The 16,463-nt window shown below is 41.9% G+C and overlaps 1 long non-coding RNA gene across 1 annotated transcript; it reads left to right on the top strand.

The window, feature by feature from the left end:
* Positions 1–390: 390 nt before the first annotated feature.
* LOC138774542 (uncharacterized) lies at positions 391–2,998 on the top strand. Its single transcript, XR_011360332.1, has 3 exons — positions 391–549; positions 646–761; positions 2,928–2,998. It is a non-coding gene; the product is annotated as an uncharacterized lncRNA (long non-coding RNA).
* Positions 2,999–16,463: the final 13,465 nt, after the last annotated feature.

Genomic DNA, 16,463 nt, shown 5'->3' with positions numbered 1-16,463 from the left:
TCAGGTTGTGCAAAGCAAAGTTTGGTTGAACAAGCAAAGAGGACACTGCCCCATTCTGGGCGTATGTGTCCAGATACGTGGATTATGATCATGTGATAGTACATATTCCCACCCACCATCTCACAGAGTGAATTATAGTGTCCGTGATGTTAAAAAGTCTCTTAAAATTAGACCACTTGAAAAAGACATCATAATGTATTCAAACATACTTAAGCATTGGGAGGTTGAAAGGTTTAGTGAGGTTTGCTGTGACCGGCTCCGGACTCACCATCGGTAGAAGAATTCAGCTGGCGCATGCGTAGTAAGTAGAAGATCAGACCTGTGTCCTGCGTTGTCAAGGTGACAAGAGCCTCAAGGTGCGCTGGGAGAGACACTATATGGCAGTATTAACCATCTGTTAGCAGGTAATTAGAGCACAACATTCATCCAATGCTGGACAACGTTTATTCCCTATGTCCATCAGATAGTGACATCCACCCGATTCCAGAGTGTATCCAAACCGAGGACCACCATCCGATTCCGGAGGTCATCCACCATCCTTCAGACCAGGTAAAGTGCTCGTGACCCCTCCGGGTCCTTTTTCGGGAAAAGCGCATCACTGCCGCTACAAGTGAACAACTCCCTATTGTATTAACCGCTCCGCAGGAACCAGCGGGAAAAGAAAGAAGATTAAGGATGTAGAAGCACGGCCAGCTGTTCGGTAACCTGGTGAGATCGGTCCGTCAGCAAAAATATGAATCTGAAATTAAGTAGAAAATGAGGTAAGTATTATATAATCTTAGGTTATATTCACACGAACGGGCTCGCAGCGAGATTCAATGCTTGCTGATTATTCTACCTATATATGGAGAACAGTCCGTGTAGGTCGATACAAAGGGAATACGTTTTTGTTTGTCCTGTTTAAAGGTTTGTTTCTTTAGTAAATTTTCCCTTGGAAATGCTGTCGTTTTCTGTTTGCATGTCTGTAAAAGATGATTGGGATAGCCTCTTTCACGGAATTCCCCAGTCATTCTAGTCAGTGCAGTCTCTAGATTCTGTGGGTCATTAATGATACGTCTCGCTCTTAGCATTTGGCTATATGGTAGAGAACGTATCATTTTCTTCGGGTGACCACTGGTGAAATGTAATGTTGTGTTCGTGTCTGTGGGTTTTCTATAGATGTCTGTTGATAACCCCTCCTTTGTCACCGTCGTTACTAGTACATCCAAGTATTGCATACTGGTTCTGGAAAAATTCGCTGTAAATTCAATTGTTCTGTCTAGGCTGTTGAGGAACTCGACAAAATTAGACAACGCGTCCTCATCCCCCCTCCAGACGAGGAACACGTCGTCTATGTAGCGCCACCAGACCAGGACATCCTGGAACCGGGGCGCCACATAGATAAGGTGCTCCTCAAGATGTGCCATTACGATATTGGCATAAGTGGGCGCGACATTCGTGCCCATGGCCACGCCCCTCTGTTGTAAATAGATCACGTCATTGAAAGTAAAGTAGTTATGTGACAGTACCAAGGACAACAGTTGCATAATGAAATCACTTTCAGCATTGGATAAGTTCAGTTTGTGTAGTGCAGTTGTTACCGCCAACAGCCCCATATCTTGATCAATTGATGTATAGAGGCTAACAATATCTAATGTTACCAGTAAGGCCCCTTCTGGTATTCGTATACCTGTAATTTTATTCAAAAAATCGGTAGTATCTTGTAGGAAAGACCTAGTGTTTGTAGCCAAGGGCCTTATCTAGGAAGATAGAGATGGTATTGGTAACAGATCCCCTGCCGGACACAATAGGTCTCCCAGGCGGGTTATCTGCATTTTTGTGAATCTTGGGTAAAAAATACAAAAGTGGCATTTTAGGGTGTGCAACTGTAAGGAATTCAGCAACCTTTTCATCAATAATGTTGTGTCCAAGACCCTCCTGGACAATGGCCTCAATTTTCTTTTTGATATTAAATTTGGGGTCATTGTGCAATACACGGTAAACTTCACTATCCCATGGCCTGAGGAGGTATGAATTGGCCTAGGCCAAAATATACCCTGAGGTATAATCTACCCTAGGCCAAAATATACCAGGGGTGTAATCAAGCCTAGGCCACTTTAACCCCAGGTGTAGTCTGGACTGGGGGTATACTCTGGCATGTTATACTTCTTCAAGTATCTTAGTGACCAGCTCAACTCACTGCAGTACCATGGCGATGTGTGGCATCTGTATAGTATATACCATTTAGTAAGTAATATAAGGGAGGTTCATGAAGCCATATCCACCCACTCACCCAATGGGTGGGCAGGGGGCATGGCAAGGCGGGGAGGTGCGGCCTCCTCTCGCGCCTGATTTACCATGATTTACACCTGGCTTGACTTACCATGATTACGCTATGGCAGAAATCTATACCTGCTAAGGAGAAGGTGTAGATTTGTGCGCCTGCCTTATGGAAGGTGCAGGACAGGCTGGATTCTCTAAAAGATGTGCGCCTCTTAGTGAATCCGGCAGGGTTATCGGGGGCAGGGCCTAATTTAAGAAGAGCGTACGAGTATCTACTCTTTAATTATATCTATCATCTATCTATATATTATCTATCTATCTATCTATCTATCTATCTATCTATCTATCTATCTACCTATATAACTTTATGCAGTTATAACTTAAAATAAAACAGGGCTTTACAGCAGCCTTCTGTATGTTTTAGTTTTATGAGAAAGTGTAAGGTGATCCACAGTGGAAACGCAATGTTTAATCATTTAGGGCGCTGCCCGTAAGTTATTATATCCCAATATGGGTCTCTCCACACGGCATTGTGGGGGTTTTAGTAATTTGCTGGCATTCTGAAAATCCAGAAAGAAAGGAGCAGCTGTTGTGTCAGCAATGACCTATTTCTTTTTTTTTCTTTTTCTTCAGCCACATTAAACCATTATTATCTCTTCCCACAGGGACGTACATTGCGTGTCAGCGTTAACAGCGGATATGAAAGCAATTCATTTTACAACCGATTGTTATGGTCACTCACTTCATTAAATGTTTTTGTAATTTTTTTTATTAATTTATTTTTGAATTTGAAAGCTAAAAATTAAAAAAAAAAAAACTATTAAGGCACCTGAAATGACTATTTTAAGAAGCAGTTTATGAAGGAGAAAATACGGAGATTGGGAAGAAAATGAGAAACAATAAACATTAAATAAATTACCGAAACCGAGTATACACTCCGACATCTGTTCCTGCTTATACTTAACAAGTACCACTTTAAATATTTACAGAAATGGGTTTCGTATCAGAAGCTCTGTTGATTGCGCGGACTTTAATTCTTTATTTCATGGCTTGTTTTATCCTGTATTTGTTTTATGGTATTATATAGGGGGAAAGCGGAGCAAAGGAGATCAAGATAAAACACGGCTAAGCTTAAAATAACATTACCACATGGACTCGGTTTCTGGAAATTGAAAACCACAAATAACTCTATAAAGTTAAGTAGAAAATTAAAAGAGAAAGAAATTTATACAATATAATGTAATTGGAATAAATCGCCGCGCTTGGGACCTCTGAATGATCAAAAGTAGAAGACCACCAAATGATGGATGGAAATATGGAGCATGTTAAGGTATATCGCCAGTAGGTAGAAGTAGAGGTAACTGGGTAAGTACTCATTCACGATTTTCCCTTACGCTTCATGTCAGAATTGGATGTCAATGTATCTGTGCACATACTGATTCCCATTAACTTTATAGTAAATGCACCATCAGAATTATGCAAAAAAAAAAAAAAATTCAGTACCTTATTAGCCAAGGATCTCGATAGCACAGTCCTTTCTTCAAAACGCCGCCCAATTCTGGTGCTCAGCACTGTTTGTTGTTCACCGGCCCGGCTCTATGCACTGGAGACATGCCCAGTGCCCCCAGTGGGACAGTATCCCCTCCCCACAGTGACGCACCTCCATTAGGATCAAGCAGAGAGGGAGGGGATATTGTCCCACTGGGGGCGCCGGGCCCTTCTCCAGTACACAGCATCGAGCTGATGTTGAGGAAGAGAATGGCGCCAAGCGCAGGAACCGAGCAGCATATTGAAAATAAAAACCAGTGCCACCGGGAACCCCGTGCCGGCGCCAATAACGTACCGAAAACAAATGACATAGTCCTGATGGTACATTCACTTTAATGGCCCAAATAAAGTTGACTTCATTGGCTCCATTCAGGTGATTTTGTGCACAAGCAGGACTGTGCAAAAGGTGTAAACAAAAAAAAAAAGATGAAAATAGAAGTGTTAAAATTTGTTGAAATTGTTAAATGTTTATTAACAAGATGGAAATAAACAGAAGAGAAATAATAGATTAAATCAATAGTTGGCGTAGCCGCCCTTCGCCTTCTAAATAGTTTAGAGAAAGTTAGGAATTTTGTAGGATTATAGTCAGGTGTATGATTAACGAAATATACCCAAAAGGTAGGTTGTGGTTGAAACAGTCGTTAACGTAAACAGAAACAGCTGTGTAAGAGGCGTAAAACTGGGCGAGGAACAGCCAAACTCTCTTATGAATGATAGGTTGTGGAAGGCACTGTGATATCAGGTCATACACAATGCCAAGACTGAGCGAGCACAGCAACAAGACACAATGTTGTTATATGGCAGTGTACATACTATCTAAAAAGCAAGCCTGGAATAAGGAACAAACAGAGTAGGCAATCTTTTAGCATTGATACTGTCGATTGAGGTCTCTTTTCTAACACAATAAAACTATCATATATGAGAGCAATATCTACAACATAGTAGATCTACACTGGATAGGAGTAGTCTGACTGGAGTGGTGGCCATGCACGCTCCACTACAAAATGTACGGCACTGACAGGAACAGCCGGGGTCAGCTAAGGATTACTCCTTCTGTTACTGCCATAGAAAAGAATGCATTCCTTTTCTTCTTTGGGCACGGCAGCTGTCAGATAGCTCATCAGATTGGATGGAGGTCAGGTAAACCGTGAAAAGATCTGAAATGACCAAAATGAAAATAGAGTCCAACTAGAACAGAGATAAAAGGCAGAGAAAAGGTTTCAGCAAGGATATTATCACACAATCATATTAACATATAAAACAGCTATATAACAGCTACTGTATCCAGGTCCAGTCTCCTGAAGGCAGCTATATAACAGCTATACTTACTGTATCCAGGTCCAGTCTCCTGAAGGCAGCTATATAACAGCTATACTTACTGTATCCAGGTCCAGTCTCCTGAAGGCAGCTATATAACAGCTATACTTACTGTATCCAGGTCCAGTCTCCTGAAGGCAGCTATATAACAGCTATACTTACTGTATCCAGGTCCAGTCTCCTGAACGCAGCTATATAACAGCTATACTTACTGTATCCAGGTTCAGTCTCCTGAAGGCAGCTAAATAACAGCTATACTTACTGTATCCAGGTCCAGTCTCCTGAAGGCGGCTATATAGCAGCCTTCAGGAGACTGGACCTGGATACAAGTAAGTATATTTGTCATATAGCAGCCTTCAGGAGACTGGACCTGGATACAAGTAAGTATATTTGTTATATAGCTGCCTTCAGGAGACTGAACCTGGATACAAGTAAGTATATTTGTCATATAGCATGATAAACAAAACAAAAAAAACCTTGCTATTTAGGCAATACCTGTGTGTAATCAACTTACTTCTCTTACCACAGTACAGTACTGTACATCCCATGCTCCTCTCTGCTATGCCATCACATAGTGCTAGTAAAAGCGCACTGAGCAGGTTTGCACTATGCTAAGCCGATGATTTATGCAGTAGACTACAATAACTGGAATGTTAGGGAAGAAAGGAAAGAAACAGCAGCAGCAGCAACACAAAAAGCGCTGCCGCTCTGTGCCGATACAGACAACAATACCGTCTCTATGACCCCATTTATTCAGTCCTATCTACAAAGTAACTACTCTTTACTGTATACAATAAAAGGACACTCTCCATCACGGCCATGTCCTTGTTCCTTCTCGGCATGGAAGTATACACGTTACTTTGCAGGCATTGCCCCAGAGAAGCCTTTAAAATCTATTTTACTGCATCGAGCACCTGCAAAACAAGCTGACTATAAACCAGTCCCCCTAGAAACCATGACAATTGTTTCTCTCTTTTATAAAGTATGTATTAATTGCTGACTATTTCCAGAAAGCACTTTTAATGATTCTCTATGGAGCTCGAGATACGGCGTTAAAGGGAGCAGAAGAGCCGGAGCGCAGGAAGGAAAGCGATTAACAGGGAGGGAAAATATGACGCTTAATTGACTGATTCTCCATAAAAAGCTGTAATTATATGCGGATCTATAGCAGAACCGGAGGCTGGCACTGCTAGGAACCTGCACGAAACATTGCCCTCCAAAGCCGGTCAGAAATGCGTGGTCCTGAATTCTACAATACATACAGTATACTATTCATTCATAGAAGAAAAGAAATGAAGCGGCACTCACCACTGTATACGTGCAAAAATATCAGTGCTTGTTTATTCGTCCAAAATTGGTAAGCATATTTTCTTAGCAGGTAAGACGCTAACACTTCATGATGATAACAGGTGACAGCTGTTTCGCTTTACTAAGCTTCTACAGACCTGCCTCTCTCGTTCACGTCACTTCAGATATACCCAGATACTCCTCCCATCTTAGTCACGTGAGCGGGATCGGCTTACAATATACAAAAATCGTGCAAAATGTGATTTAAAAACAATGTAACATCATAGCTATTGTGTTTTATTGATATTTACAAAAATACACTTAAATCTACTCTATCATTTAACCCTAGGTTTCCCTGGGCATTGGTTTTCAAAATCCAATGTGCCTCCAACTGCATAAGACGCTTGCGTCTATTCGGTCCCGGCTTTGCTCGTTCAATGCCACAAAATGACAGTACATTTGGGTTATTTCCATGATTTTCCCTTACGTGGTCTATTAATCTACGCGATCCCTCACCTGCTCTAAGGGAGCGTATGTGTTCACGAAACCTGGTGTGAACTGGGCGTATAGTGTTACCTATATAGAACCTCCCACATTCACACCAGATCGCGTATACTACAAAATTTGTACGGCAGCAGATAAAGTCCTTTATTTTGACTTCTATCCCCCCTATATTTAGGTATTTGTGGGCAGAAATTGGGAGCACCAATTGCAATTGCCACATTTATGGTTCCCTGTCGGGGTCATTTTATCTAGCCAGTTAGTTTTTTGTTTTTTGTATCTGCTGTTCACTAGGATATCTTTTAAATTTTGACTTCTTTTAAACGCAATTATGGGTTTGGACTTCCCTATGTCTTCTAGTGATGGATCGCTTTCGATTAAGTACCAATATTTCTGAATAGTTTTTTTGATTTTTTCTGACATTATACCAAACTGAAAAACAAAGGTAAAGCGTTCTGTTTTTTTTATTATTTTTACTATCCTTTTTAGATGTTAGGACTGCTTTCTGATTTTTTACTTTTTGTGCTTTCTTTAGGGCTTTGTCTAGTACTTTAGTGGGGTATCCTCTATTAATAAATCTGTTATATAGTTCCTTTGCTTGTTGGGAGAAACCTTCTTCTGTGCTATTAATTCTACCGAGACGTAAAAATTGGCTATACGGTATAGATTGTTTCATATGTAGTGGATGATTACTGTTGTAATGTAATGATGTATTACATGCTGTATTTTTTCTGTAACCATAGGTGACGATGTTATTATCCTCTATTTTGACTAGTACGTCCAAAAATTCAAGTTCTAGTGGTCCAATTTTGCTAGTGAATCGCATATTCATTTCATTTTCATTGTTTAAATAATTTACAAAACTGTCAAAATCTGCTTTAGAACCTCCCCAGATAATGAACACGTCGTCCACAAATCTTACATAGTTTTTTATATGTTTCAGGAATGGATTGGAGGATCCAAAGACATAGCGCCTTTCAAACAACGCAATAAATAGATTGGCGAACGTGCACGCAGTGGGCGTGCCCATCGCCGTACCATGCCTTTGGCTATACCATGTATCGTTGAACTGAAAGGCGTTATGTCCCAAAATAAATTCTAAGGAGTCACACAAAATTAATAAAGTCGTCACCTTTGTCACTCTCTTGTAAGATTCTCTGATTGCCTGTACACCGAGGTCTTGAGGAATCCTCGTGTACAGGCTTTCAATGTCAATCGATCTTAGGATACATCCGTCCTCCCACTCCATTTCTCCCAATACTTTTAAGAACTCATTGGTATCCTTGACAAGGGCTGGGACACTGTCGAGGAGTGGCCTTAGTAACCAATCTACGTATTTTGAAATGTATTCCGTTACGGAACCCACCCCGGAGACAATAGGTCTACCGGGTGGGGAGACTATACTTTTATGTACCAACATGGATTGGTAGGTGCAGATGGTATAAGTTTCTCTGCCATTTTCCTTGACAGTGTACCCAGCTCTACATATTTCCGCAATAAGGTGCGTAAATGGGACATGTATTTTTCAGTGGGATTTTCTTTTAATTTCTCATACGTCGTAGCATCGTTGAGCTGACGATACGCTTCTTGTTCATAATATTCTCTACTCATGAGCACTGTGTTACCCCCTTTGTCCGCCTTTTTAATAATGATTTTATCTTGTTTTTTCAACCATTCCAATGCCTTTTTTTCTTCTAAGGTCAAATTTGGTGGCTCACGGGGGTAGCACAGTGCTCTGAGTTCTTCCAATACTCTATTCTGAAACAGCTCAATGCTACTACCTGGTGGATTTTGGGGGGAAAAGTTCGATTTAACACCTCCCACAAAATCATCACACGTATGTTCAGAAATAGAGAAGTCATCACCTCCTACAGTATACTATACTCCGTGTACCACCAATGGCAATATTGTTAGGGGTTCATTCAATAGACATCAACCTACAGCAAAAGACTGAAAAATGTACGACCGCGAATCTGTGGAAGACACTGACTGTACCCCGTTGGCATTAGTCAGATTTGAGGTTTATTTGAGCCTGAATGCTACTCTATCTGCTGTAGCAATAATTCCTGCAGTGCTACCATTCCCCAGTATAAGGCCATGTTCACACAATGTATATTTTCGTAAAAGTACAACTGTTGTTGCCGATTGCATTGATTAATATGAAAATATACATTACATTGCCACCTATGGATTCCCGGCCGGAGTGTATACACATGGTATACACTCCGGCCGGGATCCCTAGTGGTGCTGCGCGAAACTGACATGTCAGTTTTCTGAGGCTGCTATTCATTGAATAGGAGGGCTGAAGCGGAGCCACAGGCTTACGTGCAGGACCGCCTACAAACCCAAAGATGCGGGCCTGCTGTGCGGTATGCTGTGAGGGGAGGAGTTAGCGTGGGTGGCGAGGCATTCGGCGCCAGACCAGTGAGTTGTTTAGGTGGTGGGCCCCTTTTGGGTTCTATTGGGGGGGGGTTGATGTTTTTGATTAAGGGGAGGGGGGCCTCAGCAGACTGTGGTTTTTATGATATGGGGCTTAGGATGTCATTGCAGCCGTAGCGGGGGAGGTCCTTGTGGTTGGAAATCAAATTGGTGAGGGGACGGGGGGATCATCGTGGGGTATGACCCTCCTCCTCTATTTGACCGTGCTCTACAATACCGAAGTCAAACGTCCGCTGAAAACCCTGTCAGTGCACATTATGGAGCGAGTGGCTCCGGCCGCATGCTCCATAGTGTGCAGTGGAGGGTTCTGATGTGGGTGTGCACGGATGCGCTCGCATCAGAACTCAGCGGCACTAAAGATCATACAGCCGATACTGCAGTACTGGCCGGGATGATCTTTTCTGAGACCTGCCGGGTCTCATACAGCGTCTGAACATAGCCTAATCCTGTAGAGAAACATTAAGGTCCTATTACACCAAGTGGAATCCCCGCACACAGCAGCATCGCCAATATGATGCTGGGACCGGGGAAACTGGATGAATATGCGCAGCGCTGTAATAACACAGCCGCACGATACAGTAACTCCTGTAGGATTACCGCACCCCTGGTGAAGTAACATCTCTATTATAAAATGTGGAGAAGATAACACAGGATCCATCATTTACATCAAGGGATCCATTACAGCCCGTTCTCCCACCTATCCTTCCCTCCCCAATTTCTGCACATAACACAGAGCATGCCCACAATACTCTCCCATACAGATTCAAAAGCATATACACTATGGGGGTGGGGGATTTATCATTATGTGCCTCTCGCGTATGCCGCGGGAAAGGCGCAGATTCACCCCTTTTCTGTTGCATACGCCAGTCATAACCCCCGCTTTCCTGGTGCGCAGGAGGGGGCACATCTATTTATGGTTTTTGCCCGGAAACAGGCGTAAACAAGGCAAAAACCTACACCTGCTTCAGAGCAGGTGTAGATTTTTGCGCAGTTCCTGTGCCAGGTGTAGGGTCAGTCAGCTGTACTAAGAGGTGTGCGTCTCTTAGTAAATCTGGACAGGAAAAGGGGGCGGGGCTTTATTTAAGGCGGGCATAATCAAACGCCAGAATTGATAAATATCCCACTATATATTACACCTACTATATATACAGCCAAGTGGGAACATTTATGTATTTCTTTTTAACAATAAAACAATAAAATTGAATAGTTTTAGACCAAGGATTTTAGTAAATTCGAGAATAATTATTTTGGACTTTTTTTCCAATTTTTGTACATAAAATATTAAAATATTTTTCATCCCAACCATGGCTTCTTGCTGACTAATCGTCGGCAGCTTTGCACAATACCAAACACCTGCAAATTAGAGGTCTGTACTAACAAATGCCCAGTGTGATCCTAATGCCTTGTGGCATGAATAAGCCCTATTGAAGAATACTCCAATAATAATGAGGCCGCTTTTCACCATTTGACCTCCTGCCTTTAGATCACAGACCATGCTTTGCCATTACCCTTTGACCCCAAATAACTCTTGGATCACTCCAATGTCAATGGCAATAAGTAACTTTCATGTCAACAACTTAAAAGCAAAGTGTGCGCAGCAGTGGGCTAGTCTCTGGGGTCCGGCAAGAACGGCCTCAATACTGATTTCATTGTAGAGCTCAACCCAAATAGTAGTCTATGGAAAATACTAGTATGGCTAAGGCTCGGTGGACACCACATTTCTCTGCCCTCTGACACATGTACAGTATAGGGGTTTATATTTGTTTCTTTCTGGAAAAAGGATTATGCAAGGTACAAACTATTGAAGCAATCCTGAAGAAGTGTCTACAGTGAGTACAGAGGGGCACATACCTGTTACTTTCAGTACATGGAACACAGTTAAAAAAAAACAATACAATACATGTAGCAAAGGTAGATAAAAGTTCATGTAGTATAGATAAAAAAATACATGTTGCACAAGTCATTAGCTCTAGAGTACATATAGAAAGCAGTACAGGACATATAGCGAGGTAGATAACAGTACACATAATACACGTAGAGAGCAGTACAGTATATGTAGCAAAGATAGAGAGGGCCGGCTCCAGGTTTTTGCGGGCCCTTGGACAACAGAGCTTCAGCGGGCCCCTCATCCATACACTATGCACTATCACTTGAGACACCACCAACATACACAAACACACATTACTAACACACACATTACTGACTCACACACACACACACACTGACTGACACATTACTGACTGACACACACACGCACACACTGACTGACACATTACTGACTGATACACATTATTCACTAACTGACTGACACATCACTCACTGACACACAGCACTTACAGCTCAGTCTTCCTCCTGTTCCTCTGTCAAGCTGCTCTCCACCCTGTAAGGTTGAGGACCTATGGGTCATGTGATTAGGCCCTTCACTCTTTTCTCTCTCTGTGCAGGTCCTGCTCCTTTCTCCTGTTTTTTTTCTCACACACACAGTAGATAAAAGCACAGTACATGTAGTACATATAGAGAGCAATACAGTAAATGTAGCACAGGTAGGTAACAGTACAGTACATGTGGAGAGCAGTACAGTAAATGTAGTACATGCAGAGAACAGTACAGTACATGTAGCACAGGTAGATAACAGTACAGTACATGTAGAGAGCAGTACAGTAAATGTAGCAGAGGTAGATAGCAGTACAGTACATGCAGAGAACAGTACAGTACATGTAGTACATATAGAGAGCAATACAGTACATGTAGCAGAGGTAGATAAGAGTACAGTACATGTAGATAGCAGTACAGTACATGTAACAGAGGTAGATAGCAGTACAGTACATGTAGAGAGCAGTACAGTACATGTAGTACATATAGAGAGCAATACAGTAAATGTAGCACAGGTAGGTAACAGTACAGTACATGTGGAGAGCAGTACAGTAAATGTAGCAGAGGTAGATAGCAGTACAGTACATGCAGAGAACAGTACAGTACATGTAGTACATATAGAGAGCAATACAGTAAATGTAGCACAGGTAGGTAACAGTACAGTACATGTGGAGAGCAGTACAGTAAATGTAGCAGAGGTAGATAGCAGTACAGTAAATGTAGCACAGGTAGATAACAGTACAGTACATGTAGAGAGCAGTACAGTAAATGTAGCAGAGGTAGATAGCAGTACAGTACATGTGGAGAGCAGTACAGTAAATGTAGCAGAGGTAGATAGCAGTACAGTACATGTAGCACAGGTAGATAACAGTACAGTACATGTAGAGAGCAGTACAGTAAATGTAGCAGAGGTAGATAGCAGTACAGTAAATGTAGCAGAGGTAGATAGCAGTACAGTACATGTAACAGAGGTAGATAACAGTACAGTACATGTAAAAAACAGTACAGTAAATGTAGTACATGCAGAGAACAGTACAGTACATGTAGTACATGTAGAGAGCAGCAAACATAGCACAGGTATATAACATTACAGTATATTTAGGGCAGATAAAAAAGCATACAGCACATGTAGCACAGATAGATGACAGTACAATCATTACAGCATATGCAGGTAATAATACAATACATGTAGTACAGATAAAAAAAAATAGAGTACATGCACATATAGCACAGATAATAGTAAAGGTAGTACATGCAGAGAGCTCATCCGTGGACTCATATCTAATTTCCCAATTGAATGCCCTTGTGGTACTGTAGATTGAAAGGAGCGCCTATTGGAGCAAGAAGAGAATTGCACCATAAATGAATAAATATTTTGAATAAAAAATAAAAAAAAAATCACAACATCAATATTAAACCAAGACTCAAGTGGCCAAGGCGGAGGGGAGCCGTTATACCCGAATATTACATAAATATTATTTTACAGGAAGCAGGAGAACATAGGGAGAATAACATCTCGGATAGCACGGCCGGGTTGCTTTGTGTCTTGTTTACTGAATGGAGGGATCTCTGACACTGCGGCGGAGCACATGTGTTGGCAGCTGCATCAGCTTTAGCTCTAATGTTTGTATTTCTTACCAAATAACGTAGTTCAGTCCCATATTGGGAGGGGATGGATTTAGCACATAAGGGAACGGTTCCTATGGTAATTAACACTGATGTACAATCTGGAGCAAGGAGGGTGGCTGATACATTGCAGCACAGAAGGATCCAAGAATTTTTTTTTAATTTTTTTGGGTGTGGTTCTCCATAGGGTTTTTGACGCTTCCAGCGGGAACACTTTAAGATTTTCATTTGATTTCACAGGCCAGAATATTTATGTAGTTTGAAGAGTGCCTGTTTTTCATATGTTGTATGAGGAAAAAAAAAGACACAGATGTGGTCAAAGAACATCTGTCCTGTGTGACCCTCCTGTTAACTCCTTATAGTCCTTGAGTTTTTGCATTTTCATGTTGATGTTACATTAGAGAAACTCAGAATGTGTTTTAGACAACTTATTAGCCTTAAACCAAAAATTGGCGCCTAGTGCCAAAGTTATAATTATCTGCTCCCCGCTATTCCAGGGGAACCATGGGGGTCTTCATATGGGCGTCATCTTCACTGCAGCTGCACACTAAGGTCCTATCCAGGAACCTGCGGAGGACATGACTCTGTGAATGCCCAAAAAGTTATTTATTGCGCAAGTTCCCAGCAACTCATGAGAACCACTGCTTGGGATTTGGACAGCCATGGTTTAGGAGTTGCCCTTATGAAAATATATGGATTTCTAAAATATTATATTTGGCAGTGGAGTTTTGAAGGGGTTATCCAGCGCTACAAAAACATGGCCACTTTTCCCCTTCTCTTATCTCCAGTTCAGGTGTAGTTTGCAATTAAGCTCCATTTACTTCAATGGAACTGAGTTTGAAACCCCACCCAATCTGGAGACAAGAGAGGGGGGAAAGTGGCCATGTTTTTGTAGCACTGAATAACCCCTTTAAAGGATTCTTTTCTGTAAAGGTTTTCAATCAAGTCATAGAAGTTGCTGCATGAAGACTAAACAGACAGCTATAGTGAGTCACTTGTGTGAGGGCCCAATGGATCTTTTGGGAGCAGGTCCTCTCCAGTCACTTTAAAAGCCAGTTCCACTCTTAAAGAGAAACTAAAGAGATTAATCTAACCTGCTGATAGCTCCCTAGTGGGCACAGGGCACCGAAGATGAAGATATGTCTCTTACCTTCATCCTCTGCGCCATTCCCGTGCTGTTAGTTGTGCTAGGAGCACCGATCCAACCTGCCCCCAGCCAGTCCCCAGATCACTGCACTGGAGCAGGGCTATGGCCCCCGTTCAATGATTGGCAGGATCAGTGCTTGGAGGGGTGAAAGCCCCATCCCAGTGCCCCTGGCTTACCGGACACAACTTATAGTATGGGAACGGCACCTAGGATGAAGTTAAGAGACCTAGCTTCATCCTCAGCGCCCTGTGCCCACTAGGGAGTTATCAGCAAGTTAGGTTTGTCTAACCTGCCGATAGTTCCCCTTTAAAGTCCCCATATAAAGTGCTTAAAGGGGTTCTCTGGGCAAGGGAGTTTAAAGGTGTATACCTGGAGAGGTGGTGATTAAAAACAATAACCTATAGTCCTCTCCCTGGTTCGTGCACTAACACCTCCAGTGTTTCTCAATCCGCCGATGGTGCAGCTTCATCAGTGTTCATGTTGATTTAGGCTGGGAGTGAGGCCACAGCTTTATCATGTTTATTAATGAAGCTTCATCATGAACAGAAAGGGCAAGTGTTGTCCTAGGAGGCACAGGGAACACCTCCAGTGCACCAAAGAATCTCATTTGCATACAATGTTTAAGGGCAATATCTCGGAAACCAGACCACCAATCTACTAACAGAGCACAGCAATTATTTCATCACCTATGGCCTCTTTCCATCAGTCGCATAGACTTTAATAAACCATGTTTGACCTTCACTCCATTCTGAATTCTCAGTGCTCATGTAGGATCCCGGGTTCACCACAGTCATGTAGCTCGGGATGGGCCAGGTTTCCCTATTCTAGAGATTGTTGGAGGGCCCAGTGGTTGGACCCCCACCAATCTAACAAATATCACCTGTCCGGTAAATAGGTGGGAAAAGTTTTTGGGCAGAATAGCCCATAAATGCTGTTGCTAGGTGCATCTATTTACGGCACATTCTTTGTCTCTTGTGTCTTATGTGAGAACAACGTGTGTGGGATTTAATGGACGACTACAAGTTTACAGAAACCACAATAGGGCGGAGAGAGTCATGTTATTTAATAACCCAGAATGCCAAATTAGATAATTTTCAGTGACTCAGTCCCAGGATGTTTTTTTTTTTTTGAATTACATGAATTGAAAACAGAGATTATATCAATTAAGTTGTTTATTCATTATAATTAAGTGAACCCTTTACAGGAAATCCATCAATGCAATAGTCCAGATTTCAGGCTAAACTTAATCTTTTTGAAGACTCCATTTAATAATCTCCTTTGCCGGTGGTGAAGTTCTGTAACTTGGGCCAAACGTTTCAAAAGATATGATTGTGATGACCCATTGGGGAAGCATTGATGTCAGCATACAAGGGCCAGCCGATACTTGATGCAAGGACACCACAATTGTAAAGGGCAGGGGGAGTATGCTCACTAATGGAAGATGAATTTAAATGAAAGTTATGGCCTACAAGAACCATGAGGAACATAAGACATCTTTTGGAATATTCCTAAGGATGTTCTCAATCGACCTACAGTGTATTGTTTACTGCCAACAAGATACTGCAGAATCAAGAAATACTGAGGATAGGAGTGGTATTGGCATGTTCAATATCAAAGAGCCATCAAAGTATTGAGAAGCCTAGGCAGTATCTAAGCCATGATGTGGTTATTAAGTAGTTTAGAGTAAAGAGGTCAATAGTCCACTATAAAGTAAGCAATAGGAATATGCAATAGAAGTTTGTGTTGGTTGTCAATTGCTTTTGACAGGCATCTTGTTTTGGCTTGGTCTGCAGCTTTCATCAGGCATCTTGTTTGGCCTTGGTCTGCAGCTTTTGGCAGGCATCTTCTTTAGCTTTGGTCTGTAGCTTTTAGCAGGCATCTTGTTTGGCCTTGGTCTTCAGCTTTCGGCATTCATATTGTTTGGCTTTGGCCTTCAACTTACAGAAGGCATCCTATTTGGCCT

This window comes from Dendropsophus ebraccatus, chromosome 15 (genome assembly GCF_027789765.1).
Source record: "Dendropsophus ebraccatus isolate aDenEbr1 chromosome 15, aDenEbr1.pat, whole genome shotgun sequence".
Lineage (NCBI taxonomy): Eukaryota > Metazoa > Chordata > Amphibia > Anura > Hylidae > Dendropsophus > Dendropsophus ebraccatus.
This window is presented reverse-complemented; position numbering and strand designations above follow the sequence as displayed.